The sequence below is a fragment of the Chiroxiphia lanceolata genome, chromosome 14, assembly GCF_009829145.1.
Source record: "Chiroxiphia lanceolata isolate bChiLan1 chromosome 14, bChiLan1.pri, whole genome shotgun sequence".
Lineage (NCBI taxonomy): Eukaryota > Metazoa > Chordata > Aves > Passeriformes > Pipridae > Chiroxiphia > Chiroxiphia lanceolata.
In genome coordinates this window covers 11223423-11240354 of record NC_045650.1, presented here as the reverse complement: position 1 = coordinate 11240354, position 16932 = coordinate 11223423, and the positions used below count along the sequence as shown (strand labels likewise).

The 16932-nt window shown below is 41.6% G+C and overlaps 1 protein-coding gene across 6 annotated transcripts in view; it reads left to right on the top strand.

The window, feature by feature from the left end:
- Positions 1 to 16932, top strand: part of IL1RAPL2 (interleukin 1 receptor accessory protein like 2) — a 429226-nt gene that overhangs the window by 99111 nt on the left and 313183 nt on the right. The gene's annotated exons all lie outside the window — the stretch shown is intronic.

Here is a 16932-nt window from a genome sequence, read left to right as displayed (position 1 = left end):
TGCTGGAGTGCTTCCCTGCCCGCCTGGGGATGGCCTGCTGCCTCAGAATTAATAATTTAACCGATTATGAAGGCATGTTGGCAGATACCGTAGTACCCGTCAAATCTAACTGCCTGTAAATTTAATTAGTGTGCAAAAACCAGCTTTGGAGTATACCAAAACTTAATTAGTCAGCAACTTAAGGTTGTTAGCGCACTCTCCAGGGTAATAATATCCAAAAAAGAGTACGTGAAGGCTGTGATAAAATAATTAAAAGTGTAAGATCCTCACGGCATGTTTTCTTTAGTGCTCATCTCTGCTCTGTATAAATCAGGATGGAGGAACAGGAACAACAGCACCTTGGAGCTGGGCTCTGGTAGTGGGTGTCTTCCCTCAGTAGTGGGGGAACAATTAATTAGCAGGTGTGGTGGCTCAGGTCTGCCCAGTCCTATGCCTGTCTTTGGGAGCATCTGATGCATTTTCTGTGTGTGTGCCTGCTGATGGGGAAAACCATGGTCTTTGCAAAAGTATGGACTAGTAATTATCAGTTTGGGAACCATGGAGTGGCTAGGGGCTTTCTAACTGGGCTGATGGGGAAGCCTGTAATTAATGTAATAAGTCTTTAAAATGAGGTAATTTGAGAGAAAAAGCAGAAATTCTTAAGGAATATTATGAGCAGACTGAGTGGCAGTAACTTCTCCTGGGCTTGTCCCCATCAGAATAAAGCACTGCAGGTGTCACAGTTGCTTCTGGGTTACCACAGTGGCTTTGCAGCAAAGGCAAGCAAATGGCTCGATACCTGGAAGGAAAGCTGGTGTACAGTTTGTCTGCATGCTCCTGCCATGCAGGGCATACATGGAGAGAAGGATGCATAGCTCGTAGCCAGCATTACTACAGGGAGGTTTTTAACACTGATGGGATGGCACAGTGTAACAGTGACTCACTGCAGGCTGTTTGAAAGGAAAGGAATGGGATTTAGTAACGCAGAGTGTGCCCCATCTGTCACACCCTAGAGATGTACACACGTGTCTTCCTAATGTTCTGCTTCAGTCCTAAGCTGCTGCAAAATGTTTATCCCAATTAGCTGTATTTTTGTGGGAATTGCCTCTTCTGTGAATGGAGCACGGACTAAAATGAAAGCAACAACATTTTCTTCAAGCATCCCTGGGCCTGACTAGTTTGTTGCTTGATGCTTGCCCTCTGAGTGCTCCTGGTCTCTCATTATCCCCATGCATCATGGGGAAAGAAGGAAACAATGAACTTTATGATCCCTGGAAGAATATGTAAAAGTCAACAGTGTCTAAGAAATGTCTGGAGGCTGAAACCACTTATCCACTTACATTCAAAAAGTGAAAGAATTAATAAAACATACTTTGGCTTCTCCACTCCATCTCCAAACAGCCAGACAACAAATTCAGTTCCTGTGCCCTGCAAATCTGACAAAGGAGGTATTTTGGAAGCATGTGAAGCTACCCAGGATGCCAGTGTCAAACACAGGTACTGCAGCCTCCCTAAATACTTGTACTGGGCACCCATCCTGCCTCTCTCCCAGACAGTGCAGAACAGGGGGAGCAAATGGGCCGTCTGCTTTGGTACTGGGAGAGAGAAAACACATTGCCTGTCAGTACTGGATTGCCTACCTGCAGTGATGTCTTCAGCATTGCCTGGAGACCCCATTCCAGAGTATGGGATTAGTGGAATTGTGCCCTGGGAAGGGACTTGGGTCCATAGCAAAGAGCCTCTCCAGGGCTGGTGTTTCATGGAGTGGGACCATCTTTCACAGTATAATGGACAGCTCAGTGGAACCTTGTCGAGATTGCCTCTAAATCCTGTATTATTATGGGGCAGTGTCCTCACATGAGCCAAGGTTTGGCTTTTGGGAAGTTGGCGTAGGGGCAAAACAAGGAAGAGAAGAAAGGCTGGGTGCTGTGTGTGTGTGTGTTTACACAAACACCTTTCCCCCTGGATTTAATATGCATCTCTTGAGTTTCACTTCACTTTCTAGTGAGCCTGAAAGCTTAAAGCAGAACTGATCTGCAAAAGCTCCATTTCACATGCACAAGGTTCACTCACAACTCAGACTAGACTTGTTGAAGATAAGAAGATTTGTTGACAATCCTCTGCACAATTATGTTTAACTGTTGGGTTTTGCTGTGACTGTCTCATGTAACATCTAGCTACCTTAAAGTCTATGGAAATTTGAGATTGACTTTGATAAAACAGAATTTTAGTGTGTTTTCATCACAGGCCTGTGACAAAGTGACTGACAGGATTCAGTAAACTACCAGATTTCTGAGAGACAGACTGCATGCTGCTGAGTGAGCTTAATTTAATGAACTCAGGGATGCCATGTAATCTAACTGCTTATTATGTTAAGAGGCAGCAGATAATCTAATGATCCACAGGTGGCTATTTTGATTTTACTGTGTGAAGTTAAATATGTGTTTAACTCCACCAAGCTGAGCAGTGTTTCTCTCTGTGCTAGAAGTGGCTCAGAACAGTAGATGTCACCTCACTGGCCAGAGAGAGGCATTTAGTCTTTTGGCCTGACCGTGCATGATGTAGGACAACATGATGTCTTGAGCCATCATGTTAGTTGTGAGGCCTTTCCTGGAGGGAGCAGGACCTGGGATTTGCCTGGTAGCCCCCTCCCCACATGGAGAAGCTGGGATTGTCAGTGCTGGGGTGTTGGTAGGAGCCCTCCCAGGCTCTCTGCCAGGGTGCTGTGGATGTTTGTCAGAATGGGGCAGCCTCAGGCTTCCAGGGATCTTAATCTCTGTGACTAAGAGCTCTCAGCTTTAGAAAAATGATGGTAAAGATGTGTCCAGGTTTCTTATTGAAAACCATGAAATATGATTTTTATTTTTTATTAAGAACGTTTGGTAATTTTGTGCCTTCATATGCGTGTATAGGTGCTCTGATCAGCTGGAGAAATGCACGTCATTTGTTATTTATATTTGTAGAATGCTTATTTATTTAAAAAAAGTACCTATTCACAGCCTGTAATCAAGCTGTAATCACAGCCTGTAATCACAATCAATAAATTAATAGATTAATTAATAAATTAATGTCAATGAAATATGATTTTTCTATTGATTGTGTGTCTATTGATTTTGGTGCCTAGAAATGCCAGCCTTATCATTGGGTTTATCTTCGAAGGAGCAAGCTGAATTTTAATGGGATTTGTGCCTAGCACTTAGGAACACTATTCTTCTGAGGGTGCCCCGCTCCCATTTCTGGCATCACTGATGTTGTTGATATAAAACTGCTTCTGATCTTCATGGTAAAGCTCAGCTTTTAATTGCTTTTGGTTCTGTTCAGTCTGACTGTAATAATTTAATTTTTTAGTTTAAAATTTCAGTCATGCTTACCATATGGTAGGCATCATTTATACATAAAAGCTACTTGCTGTTTTACCTTTGGAAATTGTCAGGGCCTTCACAGTAAGAGCTTCCTAACCATCTGCTACCCTCTCTGACCTCTGGTTAATGTAGACATCTGCAGTTGTGACTCCGGGGTCGTTAAACAGTGATGTCCAGTGGAATGCCCTTGTGCCTGGCTTTCCAAAAATCAGCACTGCAGAAAGTGATTGCTTTAGCTGCAACAAAAGCCGCTCAATTTGCAGCCAGGGTGGCCAGGCACGTGCCCCCCACCCACCCCACCTCCTGCAGGTCCTGCCACACACACAGCCAGAACAAGTGGATTTGGCTGAGGGGGCGCAGCCATCCCAATTAGCCGTGAGTTCAGATTGATGTCCTGTAATCCTTTAATGCTAGAGAGGCTCCAGCATTAGACCCCGTGCTAATCCATTTTCAGAGTGTGCGGCGTGCATAAAGAAGATTATGCCATTTTAAAATGAGCTAATTACGTGTAGGTAATCAGAGTATCCCTCAAATAACAGAAGAAAGTGCTGTAGGTTGAAATCTTGTCCTCGATTAAGTCAGCAGCAAGACTCTCCCTGGCTTCAGTAATGCAGGGTGGGAGTGCTGGAGCATTCTTACCCTGCCACTTCACTAGTGCTGGCTACCTCATGGCATACTTTGTATCCTGGAATTTGGGGTGGTTTTGGTTTAATTTTGCTTTTTTCAATCAAAATTTTGTATACAAATGTTTGTCAATGAGGAGGAAGAGGCGGCTCCTCATAATCTGCAATCTTGCAGGAGGTGAAAACAATGGAACTAATCACAAAATTTAAATGTCTAATGTTTCTGAGACTTGACACTCTTCGTCTCAGTGCTGTACTTGTTGCAGATGAAGACAGACTGAAAATTTGAAGAATGCCATACCATTATTAAAAAAGAAGAAAAAAGCAAAGGAAAACCGAATTTCATTGTGTGGTTAATGTGCTTTTAATGATTATTTTTTTAAAGGGCAAATATTGCTTATAGGGCTGTTAAATTCCTTTATATATGTTTTTGGATTTGTATTCAACCCTAATAATGACAATTAGACTTAATGCATTAGTGTTAATACTGCTCTGTTTTCCCTAAAGCAGAATGCTTTTAAACACATGCTATTGAATAGTAAAAATCTCATAAATGACTCAGGTCACATGTTGGTCTAAAACTGAGTCCTATATGCATTAGTCCTTTTAAATAACAGAACAAGGAAACAGTTCTAAAATGTGTTAGTTTAATGGATTAAATATAGCAGTTAAATGCTGGGATTTCTGATAAAAGCCCTGTGTTTTTAATGGCCCAGCAGCATGTAAAAAATCTTGATGAGGTAAGAATCTGGGGGAAGAAACCTTGGCATGGCAGATACACCTTCCAGTCTGTCCATAGCCCATGGGCAGGATATAGTGTCTGACCCACAGAAAAATAAATAAGTTTGAATTTTTTGGTGGTGGTAATTTAGAGCTTTTTTTCCCTTGGTTTCTTTTTTTTTTTTATGAAATAATTGGTCCTATGAATTTCATTTCTGAAATAGATTCTTTTCTTAATGAAAGTGGAAGAAAGTTTTCCTCTCTGTGGAAGGTAGGTAAGAATGTCACTGTAGGCAGTTGGACAAATGACCAATTCAGGTTACCAATGCATCTGTTCAAGTCTACAGGGAGTAATAATTGAGTTGAAAATGTGCATGCGGTCTCTGAAAAGAGATCGGTGAAGAAAATTATCAAAAATGCTTTTTCATTTTTTATTCTTGACCAAATTTCATGAATACTTTAATATGAAGTATTTGGTTTTCAGTTACCTCAACATATGGATTTTTTAGGAAAGTTGGTGGCGGTGTTTGTGCTTCTTGAGAGGATGTGGGTAGGAGGGGAGTGGCAGATGGGAAAGTCAGGAGAAGGTTAGGATATGCTTTTTAAAGGAAATGCAAATAGAAATGTAATTTAAAAATGAAAACGAAAGGAAAAAAGGGTTTCTGAAGGATCCGTTGGGTGAAGGGAGATGGCTGTGCTCTCGAGACAAGGGGTTGGATGCAGCGTTTCAGCTTCTTTCATGGGTCCAGAGCCTTCCTTGCTGGAGAGGAAGGAGTTTGGAATTCCGGCTGGTAGAAGCAGGGGAGGGAGCTATTTGTGCTGCTCTCCAGCCAGTGTAGCTCCCGCAGCCTGGTTGTGGCTAAAGTGGTTCGTTAGGGAGTGTAATTGACCTTGAAATGTGCTGTGAGTGCGGAGGACACAGTCTCACACGTTGGGGAACTTGTTTATTGCCAGTTGCTGCTTGTTCTAAGCCTTAATTTAATTCCTTCCCAATTCCTCTTTTAAAAAATCCCTTAAACAAGTTCACGAGGATCAAGGAGAAATGGCAATTAAGGGGTTACAGAGGTAAGTATTTGCCTGTGGGGAGGGTTATAGAGAAGGGAACCCTGTGAATAGGGATGTCCACGATGCCCCTGTAGGATGCCCCATGGATCCAGTGCTGCTGCTTCTGTGGGAGACTGGATCTTCATGGAGCTCCTTTCCTTTCAGTTCACATAAAGGAGAGACCAGTAGAGGAGCTGAATGGGAAGTGTAGCTGCGTATTAATTTTGCTGTAATTATTTCACTTAAACATCTCTCTTGTTGATTTGAACTTGAAATAGGTGCAGCCACTGTGTCTTGCTGTTTGTAATAGGAAATGAGCAGAGCATGCTTCTGAGATGGCAGCGTGCTCCTAAAATTTTTGTGAGTTTGAAGATGAGATTAGTGCACAATGTTCTTTTGCATGGTGAGGCAGATGTTAAACTGATCTGCATGTGATATAGTAGCCACATCCATTCAAGCCTTTGTTGCTTCTGCTGCACTTCAGATGAAGGCACTACAGGTGTACAGGGCTTTCAGTTGAATGCACTACAATTCCTTTATTCCAGCCCCACAGTGAATTACACAGATTTCGCAGATCCCAATACCCATGGGATGAGGAAAGATGGATTTACCTAAAGCTGTGAGGTGGTTGCGTGCAGCATTTCTGGGGGTGGGATGAGGGGCAGCCTTGTTCCCTCTGGGAACTCCTTGGGTGCTGTGTCTCCATCTCCTTCCTCAGCTGCTGGCCTTTGTGTGGGGGGGTTAGCCCCAGAGTTGATCAAACTCTCTGCTCAAGTTTGTCCAAAATTGCTTTGCACAAACTTTTAACTGCTTGGCTCCATTATTAAATTCTCACTATTGTCCGTGGTGCAACACTGTTGCCTATTTCAGGATGACATCTTCAAGTGGTTGTGTCCTTACATTTTGCTTTAAAAAAACCTCTTTGTCTCCCCTCACAGACTTGTTTCTGGACGAGACCCTGCCATTTGTACTAAGAAGTCCTGCCAGTTTGGGCATATTTATTTCATTGCAGAATCTCTTTTAAAATGGTTTAATACAGTTTCAGGAGTGGAAGATGTGTGCTTTGTCTTGTTACTTCCAGAGCAAACTGTTTAATATTGCCTGCAACTGTGTGATGTGGCTACTTGCAATTTAGTTAAATGAACTGTTTTTCTGCCTGAGGTTCAGCTCCTCTTGTTGCAGCTTGGCTTCAAACTGAAAGACAATATGTTTAGGTTAAATATTGGGAAGAAATTCTTTGCTGAGGGTTGTGAGGCACTGGAACAGGTTGCCCAGAGAAGCTGTGGATACCCTGTCCTTGGAAATGTTCAAGGCCGGGTAAAATGGGGCTTTGAGCAACCTGGTCTAGTGGAAGGTGTCCCTGCCTCTGGCAGTGGATTTGGAATTTGATGGTCCTTAAGGTCCTTTTCAACCCAGACTGTTTCTGTGCTTGTAGTTCTATGTGCTGCTTGTTGCACTGCCAGAAAATTCAGGTGTAGGGAAGCAAAGAGATTTATTCATTGCCGTACTGAGGAGGGATTTTGATCGTAGTCTACTAAGTCACAACTGACTATGCTAAAGTTTAGGTAAAGAGTTCTGTAGATGCCCCTTTTGGGTCCATCCTGTAGTAGAAATCTCGATTTAATCTCTCTGCAGAAGGTAGCAATGGCATTTTGGGTGTGGCTGATCATGATCGGGTTTTGACCATGAGGCTGGAGAAACTCGCACCTGGTACTCTCCTGAGTGGTAAATGTTCCTGTTCCCAGGGATCCATGGAGTCTGCCTGAGAGCACCTTTGTGCACAGTTGCTCATTTTTCATTAGGCAGTGATTTGATTAGATAAAAATAAAAGTTGCTTGAGCATTCACTTTTGCAGTGATGCATAACAAATTTATGCAGATTCGAATAGGAATAATCTGCATGCAAAATATAAAATGTGATTACTAACCCATGTGCACCTGTACTGAAGTTTAATCGGGTACAAATACGAACAGGAAGAGAGAAACCTAACAAAATGCAGAGCCTTGAATTTGGGTATGAATTAATGCAAAGAGATCCTTATAGTGTTAATGATGATTCGGGTGTTTCCGGAGTAAATGAAATCTTTCAGGAATTTAAGAACACTTATTCTTTAATTAACTTTTACTCTATTAAAAAAACAATGCTACTTTCTGCAGAGTTTTCACCGTTTTCTTCCTTTAGCGGAGTTGTTCTAATGGAATTCAGTTTGTATCCAGGATCACCCTGAAAACACAGATGATTGATTCTGATGATGTGTGAATCAGCTGACGATTAATATAGTTTCCTTGACATAAAAGAAACATTATCAGTACTAACAGTGTGCTGTGAGGTCAGGACTTAAAGTCAGGAGAGCTTTAAAGAACGTTATGACTCATTTTCATAATAATTTTCGCAGTGTTCAGTGATTCGTTCATCTAACCCTGCATCTTGAGTTCAAATTCAGTACTTCACTTGCCTGTGAAGGTTTTCATGGTCCAAGAAAGTTGGGTGTCAGTGGAAGTGCATTTTAGATGATGTTTCTTGCTTCCAGGATGCTCTGAGAAGACTGTTAATGTTCTGTGGTGAAGCAAAGGAGAGTGAATTCAGGTTGTAAAAGTGAATGAGTTAAAACAGAAGAAAAACTGGAAGTCAATTACCATCACCTGTTTCTCATTCTTAGGGCTCGTATCTGAGGGGAGACTCCAGCCCTTGTAGTACCCGTTTTCAAGAAAGAACCCATGTCTGTATGAACCTGCTTCTGTTAATAAAGCAAGTGAATGGAAAGAATTGGTGCTGCACTGAAAAGCTGGCAGTGCTTGGGTGAGATTTTGTCACTCACTGAAGTGTGTAAAGGGCACAGTGTTGGGAAAGTAACCCCCCTGCCTGGCTGAGGAGGTGTGGGCACACAGCAGCACGGCCTCGTGCACAGCATGGGCAGCCCTGCTCCTTAGAAACACTTCTAGGGAAAAAGTTTCCAGAGTGGATTTTTTGAGGACCAGGCTCATTCAGTAAGAACAATGCTGTGATGAGGACAGCTGTTCTCAGAGAACCCACCAAATAAACATTGCATGTTGTGACCTCCAACAGTTGCAGCTGAGCCCCACTGACCCCTTTGGTTGAGAATGGTTCTTGAAAAGAGATTTCTGACACATTTTGATGGAAATGCAAGTAGTGGGAATGCTTTACGTAAACTGAGCTGACATCAAATAGCCAAAACCACTTAACACTGGGACACAAAGTGACAGCATCACAGAGTTTCAGAATTTAAGTTGACACTCCATCCTGTGCATTAGTGGATACAAGAGCAACCAGCACCATGGTGTGGGTTACTCAGGATTTCCTTTGAGTGGCTGCAACACTGTGAGGCTGGCCTGTAACCCTGGAGGTGTTTTATACAGAGGAGTGGTTTTGTGTACAAATGGACAAGGCCTTGGAAAGGTAAACTGCTTAAAAGGTGTCTTGAACAGAAGGCTCCAGGTGGAGCGTTGTGTGGGAGAGCGGCTCGGGTTATTTGCCAGAGTGGCTGCTGTGCTTGTTGAAAGCTGTGTGTGATGAGAGAGGGTTTGTGACTGGTGCTTTGCTAGGCAAATCTACCCTTGTTTAATAAGAATATACCCAAATGACTGTGTGGGGAGCCTTAGGTTCAGATTCCTCTTGAAGTTCTGCATCCAAGACCTCTCCATTTATACATATTTCCCAGAGGAAACAGTCTCTGTTATTTCCTTTAAGCAGTTACCCAGGATATATGCTACCCGCAACAGCTGCTGCTTGCAAGAGCTTTCATTTTGTTAATGTTACCTTTGCCAGAAAATATTCAAAACTGAAAATGAAGTATCTGTAGAGGTGTGTTCAACTCAGCAGGAAGCTGCATTGGTGCCAGAGTGGAAGGAGACAGAATAGCACAGTTCTGTAACAAATAAAGTATTAATCTTTAACTTACGAAAAGGAGCCGTAGGAAGAAAGGATGGCCTGATTCTGGCAATGCTTGCAAGCACCTGTGAGTCTTGGGGCTGTACAGAGTTTCCAAGAAATATCTTTATGTTCTAGGCCCTTAAGAAAATAATAGACTGTGAGGGAGCCACCTAACCCATTTATCCGCTAGCAAGCAGTGCTGACTTTACCAATGCCATGGTAAATCTTGGTTATCAGCTCTTTGATCAGGCAGATGGGAGAGGGTTTTGCACTACCATCTGCAAGGTCTCAGAGCTAATTGTCAGCTGAAAACAAGAAAAATTGTTCCACGGGCCATGGAGTATCTTATAATTGCTTATCAACAAATGACTAAATGACTTGAAAGCAGATAAATGAGAATGTGCAAGTGTTGTAGGTGAACAGGCTCTGAGAGGTCAATGCTCAGGGAGTGTTCCTGGGGTCTCAGGTTCCTCTGACAGCACTGGCCCTTTCAGAAGGCATTTGCCAGTGTCAGAATGGTATTTTAAAGAGGTTAATGAGCACTTAAGGAAGATGAAGGATTTTCTTAATAGAAAAGGGGGGAGAAAGTATACCGAAGGAAAAAAGAAGGGAGAAGGCAGCAAGGAAGGCTTGTCTTTTTTGTAGTTATTCTGTATTTAGGTGGACTCAGTGCTCTAGTATCTGCGAACAGTCTGTGAGTATAAATGCTTCAGGAGAAGGTGGCATTTTAAGACAAAATACTCTGATATTCCAGGCTCCAGTGAGCTCATACTGTATATATAGCAAGAGATAGCTTTGACTGTGTCACTGCCACTGGTCAGGTGACGTGGCATCATCCGGCATTGCCCTAGAACATGTTCAGGCCACGAAGGTGTGATGTGTGGGTACACAGTGAACGCGTATTTAGAGCTTGACTTTACATTTGGGTACAGAAAAAATGAGTTTTCCATTTTGGTTTACCTCGGGTTTGGGATTGTAGGGTGGTGTGGGAGTACCCTGAGCGTTTACAAAAGGGAATCCAATGAAGTGCTGGAAAGTCACCATAGAAACATTAATGTGTGGAGAGTATGACAGAATTGTTTCTGTAGATACTTCCGGAGGCTTTAAAGGATGATACTTTTCAGAAATAGTGGAGTGCCACCAATTAACTGGAATGGGAGGTTTCAGAGTATTAGATATGCATAGGTGCATGGAGGGATGGAGATGCTTTTTGAATCCTGTCCTTTGCTGTAGTGGGAAAATGTGTCACACAGTCCCTTCAATTTTATCAAGATATTTTATAACAGCAGTTGGATCCAGGCTCCCAGTACTGCTGTTCCCTCAGAACCACTGGGCTCTGCTGACTGGAGACCTTCTTCTCATACCCCCAAAGGTATCCATGGTTACTTGGATCTGTGTAAATAGCTTTTCTGCCTCTGGTGCTTTCCCCTGTTGTACTTAGGAGTCCATTATTTTTCTACCTTCATCTCAGTTTGCCTGGTCTTGTAGATTATCCTTCTCAGCACTCCTTTCAGTGTGAATTTCTCAGTCGTGGATGACTGGAACTGTGCAGTTCCCCCATCAGCTTGTCACATCCCACAGATGCATGGAGTCTGGCAGTGGACATGTCCAGGGGCCAAGGTTACATATCGTCTTTGGCAAAAGCTTTAAGGTGGTTTGTATTCGAGTTTCTTATAAAGTGATCATGTTGTTGGACACTGAATTGTCCTCTGCAAGAGGACACATCTCCAATTCTGTGAGGGAATATTAAGCAATAATTAACCATTACATCTGTTTAAAATTCACAGGCCACTTCTTGCTTGCACAACGAATAATCTCCTGCTCACTGGCAGTTTTTCTAGTTAAATGATACTTTGCCTCTGTCTGTCTTCATCTTGTTTCAGAAGAGTACGGAACTCAAAGAAAGAGCTCTCAGATGTCATTTTTGTATGACAACTGTTTTGTGAGTGCTGTTGGCAGTGCTGTGTGTGGTTGGCTCACCAGGACATCTGGAAGCTCTGGGAGGTTCTTGGAGTGCAGATAAGGAGCTCAAAGCTTCCAGAAGTTCTTTGCTGTGCTGCAGTCTAACAGTGACAGGCCTTCCTGAGGCTTCTGCTTTTGCCTGTAATAATGGTGCAGGTAGAAATAACCACTGATTGGCATTCTGTTAGGTAATCTGTGCAGACAAAGCAGCTTTATACCTGCATGTGGTCAGTGGTTTTTTTGTTTAATCTCTGATGATACATATTTATAACACACACTTCTGAAATTCTGTTGACAGTAATGAGTCTTCAGGTTCCTGCTTTTTGTCCAGAATTCTTGAGCATTCAGAAAAAAACCTTTATAGAAACCATAGGGCAGAAGAAATGCTTCTCAGGTGAGCTGCTGAACAAGTGTTACTTGGACCAGACCTATTGGAAGGTAATCCAACTTTTTCTTAAAAAATATGAAGAACAAATTCTTTATTTTTAGATAACCTGTACCTATCTGATGTTTGTGTCCTTGCATGGGGATTTCTAATTCTGAATGTCAGTCACATGTGCTGCAAATGAAAGTTGTGAAGATGAGGATGATTGCTGGTTTTAGGTCTCCTTTCTGGCACTCCAGTGTTTTGTCTTCTAAAAGTGTTCTGTATTCCTTTTGAAAATGGAAATCACATAAGGCCACGTGCATAAGAAATGTGCAAGTGTGCTGTCATAACAAATGGAGGACACAAGCTAGGCTGTAGGTGCATGGTGTTGATTTTTTGATATGTCTGGTGTTTCCCTCCTCACAGAGCTTTACTCAGAAATTAGGAATGAGAGCTGATGGGAGAAAGGGCAGATTATTTTCATAACTCCTGCAATGAGTAGAAGAGTGACCATACAGAAAGGGTAGCCAGGGTCAAATTAGGAAACTGCATCAATTTGTCCTGAATTTCCATCCATATCTCATAGAGGATGATCTTAATGGTGCTATGATTCAGAACTAGTCCTTGGCTGAGGCAACTGGAAACATATATAGGACAGTTGGTGAGAACTGGGCTAGGAAGAAGCCCATTGAGATTTAGCCTCTAACTTCAGAGGTGTTGGAATTTCATCCTGTGTTGCTTTTGGTTTGGTTTTCTTAACCTGTAGGGCCTTTGTTTGAGGTGTGTTAATCGCTCATGTCATTGGCCCTATCTTTGACGGAGCTGGTCATCTTCCAGGAATTTGTTTTGTTATTTCACAATGAAATATTCAAGATACCGTTTTTGTAAAAATTTTCTTTTTCCAGCAAGCTGCTTCTTGTCTTGGAAAATCACTCTAAATTATCCACCAGGCTCCCAATTCTTTTCAGAATTAATGGCTTGACCTAGTTACACAATCCATTCCTCATTCATTTTTCTGAGTTTCTTAGATAGTCATTTATTTCCCATCTCATTGTATATTGAAATGATCTGTCCTATATTTTTCTAGTTATTGACCTCCTGTTGGGTAATGGGAGTTTGTAGAGGTTTGGCTTTCAGAACCAAACAGCCATGTTCTGGTGTATTTTGTAAGTTCTCACTGGAGCTGTTTGGTAATGTCTTTTGTATTATGCTAGGACTGGCCACTACATGATGCTGCACAGTTAGAGATCTTCATCAGATGCCTTAGTTTTAAGCAATCTCTGAACAACATTCTGAAATTTGCTTACACTGTTTTTTTTCCCTTCCCCAAATATTGCTAAATTAACTGGGTTATAACTAAATGGGGGGTTTTTTGTCTTAAAAAATGACTCACTGAGAATTTGCAGCTGTAATGTCATGTTCTCTTATTGCTGTTACTTGCTGTAGATTGTGTTTTTCCTCACCAGCACTTTTCAAACTGGAAATAGGTGGGTTTCTTTGTGCACTGCTAAATAGACTCAGTTTGAATGACTGGCAGTGGGCTCCCACTCTGCAACCATCCTTGCTGTGAGTTTTGAAATGGTTCTAATACAGACATGGTTCTAATACAAATTTTGTCTGTGCTGTTATTTTAGTGCTATTTTTTAATATAACATTTACAAAAACATTGGCAATCAAAGGACACGTTACCATTTGTGCTAATTTCAGGAGATGATCACAGGGCTATGTAATTAGCATTGATTAAACAAGGAGCTGAATGGAGAGAGGCTACTTAGGAGATGCAAGAGCAGGACATTTTCACTGCTAGACAAGGAACACTTTACAGTCTGTTAATGAATCAAGACAGCTGGAGAATTCATAAAGGGCAAATCAGAGATGATTGCCTCTGTTACAAGGCAATAGGTAGGTCACTGGGCATTATAAGATACTTAGGATGGTATCCTGTTGTACTGTGGGGAAAGTAAGAGACTTACGTAATGGAAATCCTGTTTCACAGCCCTAATAAGCTTGTTAATAACAATTCACTGTGTTATGGCATTTAGTAAGGATTTCAGATTTTGTAATGTAGAATGAGGAGAAAGACTCAAGTGGAAAAGGAAGAAAGACTTAGCAGTGAACATTTTTTGTACAGCAGTGTGTGCTAGCAGCACCCTTTAAGAGGCTTTCATGGACTGCAATTTAAAATCCAGTTGCACAGTGTGAAGACAGGGTGGTTCCGCTTGTGTTGCCTCTGTGCCACCTGCCTGTCTGCCTTTAAAATGAGAAGAAAATGGTAGAGAATTTGGTGCTGGGAATTAGGCAGGACCAGTTTCCTTTTGTCAGTGTGATTCAGGCCATTGCTGCATGAAATGGCACGTGCTGAAGGCTTTCTGAGCTCTCGTGTGAAATCCCTTGTGCAAACAACTCGTAAAAACTCATGTGCTTCCTTCCCCATTTTGTAAACAGGGCGCTGTGGGTGGGAATTGATAGGTGCAGACTGTGTTTCTCACCTTGGTGTTCACCCGCCTGCACCAACTAAGCAGATTGATGCTACCACCTGGGAAAGGGGCAGAAATTTAGGGTGTTGAAATCTAGGGATGAGTTTAGTGAGTTCTGTATTCCCTTGCAGTGGAATTCATGCTATATAGTGGTGTACATAACTCATTCACTCAGTAGAAATGCCTGGGTGAGTTACTATTTGGGTGAATCTGCTCCAGTGTAGTGGCTGAATGAATCCTTTGAAGAGCTCTAGTTCATCACCTAAATGAGCAGAGTGCTTAGGTCATTCCATTTCACATCTAATCCTCCACTGGCTTGACTGTCTCTGTAATTCCTTGGAAGGACCATTCAGCTTTGCCTTTCTCCTCAGACCAAAAATCCCAATGTCAGAGCAATTCCCAAAGTCTGTTTTTTGTTCTTGCCATTAAAAGAACTTGTCCATAAGGATCAATCTTGCTTTTGGAACTGTCTGCTTGTATATTCTACACCAGTGTGAAAGTCTTACTTTGTTATTGCTTGGCATCATCATGGGACACAACAGGATCTGTATGAATCTGCACAAAACCTGTCTGCATAAGTTGCTTTTATTTTGCCTCTTCACTCAAATTTTGATTCATGTGTATAACCACAGCATTTAAATGCTGGTTCAGCACTTCAGTGGTGGTTACAGTTTTTTTACTCATCGGTCTGTCTGGGACAGGATGCAACGTGTGAAACACATCCTCTACTAACTGGAGAGCAGCCTGAAGCAAAACCCTGCATGTCTGAACAGCTCCACAGCTGGAGAAGAGGGGAGGGAGTGCAAGTTTTTTAGTCTAGACTTTCTTTTCTCCTGATTAACCCAGTTCTTTGAATCTCAACATCAATTTTGTGTGTCAGAAACCCTTTTCTAGACTTGTCTACAGAGGGCAAGGGCTGTGTTTTTTGTTAGAACCTGACTTCAGTGATGTGACACAGAATATGTTTGCTCTTGCTTCCAGACCATCTGCTCATTTCTGAACTATGCAATGTATTGATAGAAATGAGTACATACAAACTTACTCCAGGTTGCTTGTGCATCGTTGTGCTGTTTTTCTGCTTTGGATCCAGTCAAAGGAGGAAGTCTCAGAGCTGTGGACATTGTGCTTCTTTTGGTCCCTCAGTCGTTCCAATTAAGGTCTTTTCACTAGGAAAAGTCATGCTGGTAAATAGATATCAACCGTCAGCTTCACTTTTTTCTTTTTTTAGTTCTTCTCTCCTTATTTTTTATTCTCTCCTTCTTGAAGGAGTATAATGACACCAGTACAGGCTGTTCCATAATTGCAGTGAAAGCCTGAGTGGAGGTATACATTAAAGCATGAACAAACAGGAATCTGCTAGATAAACATTTAATTTTTGCCTGCCTACTTCAGTTTTAAGTCCCAGAGGACCAACTTCCTATTATCACTGAACCTCATTATAGTTTTATCTCTGGTCTTATAATAAAATCAAAAGCATTAAGCAACTGAAGCTGTCCTAGGCTATTTAGGATCGATTCAGATAACCACTAATTGCAGTTTGCCTCCCAAATGCTGTGGAAGTTGAAGGTCTTTAGCTATACGTGGTGGTCAAATATCTTCTGAGGTACTGCGTGAAGCAAAGTTAATAGCAAGCAGGGTTATTTAATATCCTAAATAAGGATACAGGAGAGGAAGTGGAAGGCAATCTGGCAATGTCTGCTGTAACTGCTGGCTTCATTTTGTTACAAATTAACTGTATCAGAGTGAATTAGTGAGGGGAAAAAAGAGTTGCAAATGTTCATAAAATTTGGAAAGTGAATTTAGATTTGCTTATATACGCGACTTTTTCCATGTTTTCTGTGGAACTAGTTCACGTGGTTCCAATTATTCATTTAAGTCCCATATTATTATTTTCAGTTTCCTGAGTGCATGATTTATGTATCTAAGAATATTAATGCCAAATGCACAAATTGAAATTCACTGCACATAGATTAAATTGGCTGTATGCATTACTTAAGTTAAATAAATTACGTACGTTAAAAAATGACTCTAATAGTTACAATTTGCAATTCGAATGACCTATAAACCAAGAATTATTTACCAACAAAATGTTTGAATAATACTGAGTAACAAATACATTAGAGAATTTCATGAGTTCACCGCAATTAATGAAGGAAAAAATACTCATCAGATATTATGTAAGTATGTGTTCAGTGGAAAATTGAATTCACAACAGGTTTTTTGGAAAGTCTGTCTGAACGTAAAGGATGCAGAAATGGGTAAGGTGTGATGAAATTGGTAAGGGGCAGACTCAGGAGCAGAATCATTGTCTGACATACCTTGATGACTGTTGGATACTCTTGAGCAAGGCTCCCCCTCCATGAGGAACTCATGGTCACTTTTGTAGCTGTCTGCTAGTATTGCTGCACATATAATACTGTTTTGAGAAGGTTGGCTTTCTGCAATTGAGCATCCTTCTATGAAGAAACAGAAAAATGTAAAACTGTGGCAATACTATATCCATGGAA